This window comes from Macadamia integrifolia, chromosome 6, assembly GCF_013358625.1.
Source record: "Macadamia integrifolia cultivar HAES 741 chromosome 6, SCU_Mint_v3, whole genome shotgun sequence".
NCBI classification, from domain to species: Eukaryota; Viridiplantae; Streptophyta; class Magnoliopsida; order Proteales; family Proteaceae; genus Macadamia; species Macadamia integrifolia.
Window position 1 is genome coordinate 18,912,744 of NC_056562.1, and position 8,135 is coordinate 18,920,878.

General features: G+C 36.2%; 1 pseudogene; it reads left to right on the forward strand.

The window, feature by feature from the left end:
• The first annotated feature begins 552 nt into the window (after positions 1–552).
• Positions 553–8,135, forward strand: part of LOC122082103 — a 14,500-nt pseudogene continuing 6,917 nt past the window's right edge.

An 8,135-nucleotide genomic window follows, 5' to 3' on the forward strand; every position in this document is an offset into this window, starting at 1 on the left:
AAATAGATCCTTTAGTGCCCTGGTTACTTGTCAACTAGATCAAGGTTGATCATGTAGCACTATAAAACACATTTTACGGAAAAATTTTAAATTAATAAATAAAGGCCTATAGATACCAAGACAATATGTCAATGCATAAGGTGTAAGTGATCAAATTTTGCTACGAAAAATTAACATATAGCTAATATAGACCATGCCCTTCCTATTTGACCTTAGGATTTTTCAAATCATCTTTCTATGTGGTACATTAGGCGGTTATGCCAAGTGGGGTTTACCAAAAACAAAGTAGAAAATGAATACAGAGAAAAATAAGGGAAAATTACACTCCCCTCCCTTGTACTTTGTGAAATAACATTGCCCCTTCCTTGAGGTTTAAAGATTCTATCAATCCCAATCCTGATTATTATTAAAATCATGGATGTAAAGGAAGTTGTCAGATCTCCTTGGTCAATTCCTTCATATGGTACTCCTATGTTTATCGTAATATCAAAGTTGAAGCGTTTGAAGGCTCCTCTATGAATATGGGCTAGATCAACTTTCCCTCATATTGATATGGATGTTTGCAATAAGAAATCTCTCTTGGAGAATATTCAGCAGGTTATTGATGAAGATCTTTTCTTTAAAGAGCTGCAAGCAAAAGAAGATCTAAATAAAGTTGTCCATTTGCAAGAAAAATTGTGGCATGAAAAATCAAGAGTTAAATGGCTTAGGGAGGGCGATCGTTGCACTAAGTTTTTCAATCTTTCTGCTAAGATTAGAAAAGGAAGAAATATGATCAAGGAAATTGAAGGTGCTGATGGCTCTATTCTTACTGAGGTGGTGACATCGGTCAGCGTTTGGTTGACCATTATGAACAATTTAGAAAGAAGGGTATCTCCATCAAGAATAATTCTTTACTCTCTATGATTCCAAAGGTCCTCACTGATGCGGATAATATTAGCCTCACTTCCATTCCATTGTCTGAGTAAATCAGGTGTGCGGTCTTTGACTTAGATCCTTCCAGTGTCCCAGGTCCCAATGGGTTCTATGGGACTTTTTATAGATCTTGCTAGGATATTGTGGGTAATGATGTATGCAAGGCTATTAAAAAATTTTCACAGAGGGAATTATCACAAAGGGTGTTAATAGCAATTTCATTACTCTAATTCCTAAGGTGGATAATGCCTGTACAGTGGGACAATTCCGTCCAATTTGCTTAGGTAATTTCTTTCTAAAGTTGATTCCTAAGATTATGGCTTCCCGCCTGAGCTCTTTTCTACCCCGTCTGATTTCGCAAGAGCAAGGCACTTTTCAGAAAGGAAAGGTCATTTTTTCTAGCATTGCAGTTGCTTCAGAGTTATCAAATTTGATTTCCAAGAAGAGTTTCGGGGGTTTTATTGGGATGAAACTTGACATTCATAAGGCATTTGGCACTCTTGAGTGGGATTGTCTTTTTGATTTCATGACAAGCTTTGGATTTTCTTAGACTTGGGTGAATTGGATAGAGCAAATTCTGATCTCGACCAAGCTTTCAATTCCTATTAATGGAGGCCCCATGGGATTTTTTGGAGTTGAGAGAGGTCTTCACCAAGGGGACCCTCTTCCTCCTATGCTTTTCATTCTGGAGGAAGAAGCCCTGTGTCGCGACCTTTGTGAGCTCAGAGATAAAGGCTTTGTAAAACCAATTCCTGACCCTAAGAATATCTACACCCCTTCTCATCTTTTATACGCTGATGCACTCTTTATTTTTATAAATGCTGATTTGAAGGGTGTAAGAAGCATTAAAAATTTCCTAGATATTTATCAGAGCTACTCAGGGTAGAATATAAACTTCGAAAAGAGTAAAATCTTCTTGGGAACAATTTCTGCTACTAGGAGACACAAAATTAAGGAGATCCTAAATATTCCTATCTGTGACTTTCCAACTCGTTACCTTGGAGTGGATATTTTCAAAGGTTGTGTCAAGAAAGAAAAGATCCTTCCTCTAGTTGATAGGCTCAAATCTAGATTAGCTAGATGGAAAGGAAGATTACTTTCTTTTGCAGTGCGAGTGGAATTGGTGAAGACTTTTATGAGCAGCATTCTATTGCATAACTTTTCAATTTACCTTTGGCCATCTTCTTCGATTGCACTAAGGAGAGGTGGATAAAAAATTTTATCTGGAGTGCTGATGCTGATACCTCCAAAAGTATTACTGTTAAGTGGACCAAAGTTTGCAAACCAAAATCTGAAGGAGGTCTTGGCATTCGTCGTTACAGAGATGTCAGCCTTGCTTTGCTGTCCAAACTAAGTTGGCACATTTGATCAGACCCTTCTATTTTTTCTTCCTTCCTTAGAGAAAGACTTATGACTGATGATGGTAAATCTTAAATGGTAAGCCCCCTCTTCCTCTATTATATCTGGCCTGCGGAAAGTCTGGGATTTTGTGAGCAATTCTAAATGTTGGATTGTGGGTGATGGAGCCACAATTAACTTCTGGTATGATCAATGGATTAGCTCTTCAAGGCTTTTTGATGAAATATTTCATGATCAGCCGATCAATTGTAGGCTCAGAGCTTCAGTTTCAGATTTTATCTCAGATGACCAATGGAATCTGCCCACTTTGCAGTCGCCTCTTATACAGTCTATTTGCATTCGCATCTCCTTGATCTCCTTCCTTTTTGTTACTGCTCATGATAGGAGAATCTGGTCTCTGACTGAATCAGGTGTTTTCTCAACTTCTTCTGCTTGGGAAAAATTTAGTGAAAAATTACCTATTCAATGATGGTGGAGGACAATCTAGCAAATAGGGCTTCATCCTAGATATTCAGTTTTTGGGTGGCATCCTGCCCATGGCTGCTTGCCCACAGATGACCCGATCACAAAAAAAATCTATCCCCTTGGCTTTTATGTGCAACTCATGTTGCAAATGTGAAGAAACTTTCACTCGTCTCTTCCTTGACTGTGAGTTCTCTATCCACCTTTGGTCTCTTCTGCTCAATCATTTTAACCAACGATGGAGTGGTTTCCCTTCTATTGAATGCCTCTTCTCATGTTGGAAAAGGAAAAATAATGCAGTTCATTGTAACATGTTATGGTTCCCCCTCGTTATTATCATTCCTTTTCAGTTTTGGACAGAGAGAAATAGAAGGAGGTTTGATAATAAAATTAATCCTATTGGATTGGTCAAGCAATCTGTTTTGAGGGATCTCAGTAACTTTTCTTCTCTGAATCCTATTCAAATAAAGTCACTGGGCAATCTTCTTCTTTCCAAAAAGTTTAAATTATAAACTTCCTTGCCTCAGGGTAGAAGAATTCAGGAACTTTTTTGGAATGCTCCTCCAGATGGTTTCTTCAAGTTGAATATTGATGGGTGTTCTCTTGGAAACCCAAGAAATTCGGGAGCTGGTGGCATCCTCAAAGACGAAAGAGGAAATGGCTTAGGATACTTTGCAATTTATGAAGGAGTAGGGACTCATTTTATGGCAGAATTTGCAGCATTTTTTCATGGCCTCATACTTGCTTTCACCAAAGGTATAACCAAGTTATGGATAGAGTGTGACTCTCAAGTTGTGGTGGCCTATATCAAAAACCAGAAAATTCCATGGTGCTTTTGGCAATCATGCATTGCTTTTTTACAGAAGATATTTGCACAACACTATCTAGGAGATATCTCATTGCTATAGAGGGACGAACACAGTTGCGAACAAGTTAGTGAATCATACCTTTGCTACGCGTTCTACATCATATTGGGCTTCTAGTCGTAACTTTATTATCTCTGACCTTGAGTGGGACTGTTTGAAAAGACCAAGGTTTCGATTTTTGTAATGTTTATATTTTGTTTTGATTTTTTGCTATGCTGATGGCCATGCCGAAGGTGGAGCAAAGATTTGAAGAGTGTTCTTATGTATTCTCCCATTTTATTCATTTTTCAATACATTTGCTGACTTATGGAGAAAAAAAAAATCATGGATGCAACGTATCAGTTCCTAAATTTTATAGGTTAATGTTCTTTTGCACGGAGACGAGGGGTTTTTTTATTTTATTTTATTTTATTTTTTTATTTTTTTATTTTATTTTATTTTATTTTATATTTTTTAAGGATTGGTGATGCGTCTTGGTTATCTCTTGATGTCATAGCTATGAAGTCCAAATTCTTAATTCATGAAATCCAAAGAGACTTTAGAATGAACCACAACAAATATCAAAAACAATCTTTCTTCTAACAGAATATATCAAGAATGCCCTTATTTACAAATTTAGCTCTTGTTCCTTAGTGGTGTCAATGGATCGGACAGGGTTGGTTTTGGTTGGGCCTAATCAGGTTTCCTCACTTTAGAAATTTGCACTGCAATTGGCGTTTAAGTAATCGGTCCTCATATTCTAGACATGGTATTATTTATAAATAATCGATCGTGTACCAGACTCTAATTAGACTAAATGGACCTTAAAAGGGATTTTAAAAAATCTAATGAGAAATTTATCTCTAAAAATGTATTAAATATGTTGGTCTTCATAAATGGGATCTAACGAGCTCTAAGAAGGCTTATAAACATGTTGAGTTGAGTCGGGCTACTAATCAATCAGTGCTGATCAAGTACCTGTCAAGTATCACCCTTGCACTAAAAACGGTCGAATATTAATCAAGTTAGGCTTGAGCCTGACATGTTTAATAAGCGGGTTGGGCCATTTCTGTGTTTTTCTAGTCAGACTGCCGAAACATGCCTATAACTGACACCCAATATTAACTTATCTCACATTCTCACTAGCTTCATATCAAGGTTTAGATTAAGTTTAGAAACATATCTCGATGTAAGGAAATGGAATGTTTTGCTTAGAAATAGATGAATATGGATGAATAACAGAAAAAATAAATAAATAAAGGGCCATACTCTATTTCTTACAAGTTTTTATATATAACAGGTCAGACTTTAATAGTCAACTTTTCCCCTCCAAAGTTGTGAGGAAATCTAAGGCTGTGTTTCACTAGTCTTTGTTCAACGACTAATATATACTTGGTATTGGAGCCAAGCCCCTTCATAGGTATGTGTTGCTTATCCTTCCTGATATGTGGTACCCGCCGATCTCGCTTTAAGACCAAGTGGCAAATTCGCTGATCTCGCTTTAAGACCAAGTGGCAAATTCATTTTGGGCTGTATTGCATTATGGGTCCTTTGATAGGCAACCATACAGCATACTAGTAATATGAAATAAGAATAAGAGTGGAGAAGAAGACATTGAAACTTAAATACATAGCTTCCCAAAAAAAAAAAAAAAAAAAAAGAAGAGGAAACTTAAACACACAGCTTTTGATGACGGAGAAAACCCTAGGTAGGGAAAAACTCGAGAGCAGGGTGGATGCTCAGCCTGGTTTCACTATGAAAAAAAAAAGTACAAGACACCACAAGACTCAACATGGAGGTTAGGACCAGTTATGCCTCCAACCCAGAGAAAACCAAACATAAAAGAAATCTAGAAACCCACCTTCGGCATTACCATCAGCAGGAGACCAAATCCCAATTAAATGCTACCTAGATATTTTTCTTTCTCTCTCTTTTTTTTTTTTTTTTTTTTTTTTTTTATTTCCTTTTTTTTATTTTATTTTATTATTTATTTATTTATTTTATTTTTTTTGTAAAGAAACTGTTGTTCCAAGAACCCATCAAGGCAACGATCCATATAAATACTAAAAGCCTGATTAAAGTCTTGGATTATGCCCTGGGTCTCTTTCCCAGGATTTTGATCTTCTTCCTCCATGGAAGTAGTGCTGAAATCATGATGATTAATCACTTCAGAAAAATCTATCCTCTTCAATATGAGATGGCAAGAGGTTCGCATAGTGTGACCATGATGAATCTTCACTCAGATCACCTTTTCTTGATTATAAACACGATCACTAAAGGTGACATCAGCAACTGGTTGCTCTCTTGTCGTCCTTGCAGGGGTATTCCATACTGATCTTGTTGATCAATGGTAAGAACTTGATCACTTTTACAGCTTTATTATTATTATTTTCGTTGCCTGAGCCCTCTCAAATATTATACAAATCTCCCACTTGTACGGATGAAATTAAGAATAACAGAATCAATTAATTAAGTAATCAATTAGTTCATGAGAATGAATGCTAAAATGAAAACAAATAAAATGTCTGCTTGGGTTCTTGGGTTGTTGCACAATACTCGTGCATTATCCAATTGGTTTTAAACTCCTTTGTTTTGTTTTCAAAATAGACAAGAGTTGCCTTATGACCAATAATTTCAACAGACGTGTAATCTCTCTCTCTCTCTCTCACTTAGAAAAACCAGCACAACAACAACAACAAGAACATCAACAGTCGATGATCAAGCAAAGTGTTATCAGAAACACCAAATAATCAGTAAGTTCCTACGTAAGTAGGTGCGTACCTGCAGTAAGTTGTGTTGGATGGAAGTTATAGAGATCGACATCTTTTATATAAGAAACTGTGAATAAATCCGGTGTTGCAATCTTCCTCTTCAAATACTCCAGAATTAATTCTTCATCACTGGGTCAAAAAAACCATCCAACAAGGATTTCCATATCGAAGCTGAAGCTGTTCGCCATACAGATGATGGCAAGGATCAGCAGCGATTAAGGAAACTATTAGTGAACCTCCATATAATCAACTATTCGTGCATGCATGGATTTTTTCAACCACACTACGTATGCAGAAAATATTAAAAACAACAAATTAAATGTTGATTACATTATCAAAAACAACAAATGTCACACGGCATACATAAAGAAAAGGCATGAAGAGGAAAGGATTCTGATAAAAGGCAAAGAAAATCATAAACTTCAAATTGGTTTAAATCTCCATTAATTAGCTTCACCTGAAGCTTGCAAATTAGTTTTAGAAAACCAGTATTTTAACAAAAGATAATTGTAGTAATGAGTAACTAAAAATTGTACCTTGCAGAGAGAGAGGGTTTGGGACTGAAATCAATCGGCACTCACTGTAAACAAGATATCAGAAACGAAAAACAGAGAGATTCAGAGAAAGATCAGAGCTATAAAGAAAGGGAAAATGGTCGCGGTACGTGTAGAAAAATAGGAATGCGGAATGTTCGGACTCGGTGAATATTCACGTAAGTGATATGATTGACACCTGTTAAATATCTTAATCCTGCTAACAGAGTTGTAACTGTTTACAACTCTATTTAATATTATTAATATTAAATAATAATAATAATTCCCAATATAAGTGGACTTCTCCTTTGATTCCGCTTAGAAATCTCGATCCTCTTTCTCACCTTGCTTCTTCTTCAAGGTTGTTCCTTCTTTCTTCTTCCTTTTTCAGTGCTCTTCAGTCTAGTCGAAGTTTTGTGTGCCAATCTCACTGAAGATTTGCATCCATGGTAAATTCTCATAGGTTAATAATATCTACCCAAGAAGTAATAATAAAATCCTAGATATTCAATAGCTTTGTTTACTTTATCAATTTAAATTTGTCCTTTACCATACATGCAAGCTTTACTGTCCAAATCCCTTCCCTGATGATTAATATGTAAACATGGTATTTGGATATGTGTGGCTAAGTCTTTCATATGAATCAGTGCCTGAAAATAGTTATGTTGATTTTTTTTTTTACCTCATCCTATTTTGAGAGAAAGAGAGAGAGATGATGATGATGGCGGTTGTAGAAAGAAGGAACGGCATTGAAGAAGAAGCAAGGAGAGAGAGAGAGAGAATTGAGATTTCCCAGAAAAATCGAAGGAGGAGTCCTCTTATATTGGAATTATTTATTTATTTATTTAAAAAAAATATATTAGACAAGTTAAGTAATCACGTCCCTCATCTCTCCACCCTAAAAACTAGGAATCAGTTACAATATAAAAAACTAATAGATGGTTTAGATTAATCTAATATTAAATGGACGGTTAATATTAAAAAAAAAGTGAAAATAAGATTGCAATACGTACGTCCTACTACCACTCGCCCTTATATATAATGTTCGTGAGCTTTTGTTGGTTCCTCCGATTATAATTGATGAACTGACATCAGGTCATCCAACGGTTGAGAAAGAAAGTTTCGAGAAGTAACAAGACAAAGGGTGGGGTGTGGGGTCCACATCATCTGGTAATCTCTAAGTTTCTAGTATCATTTAGTCGCGGTAGCCCGCGTGGCAGTTGGGATGACGTCATAATAGGGTCTACCTA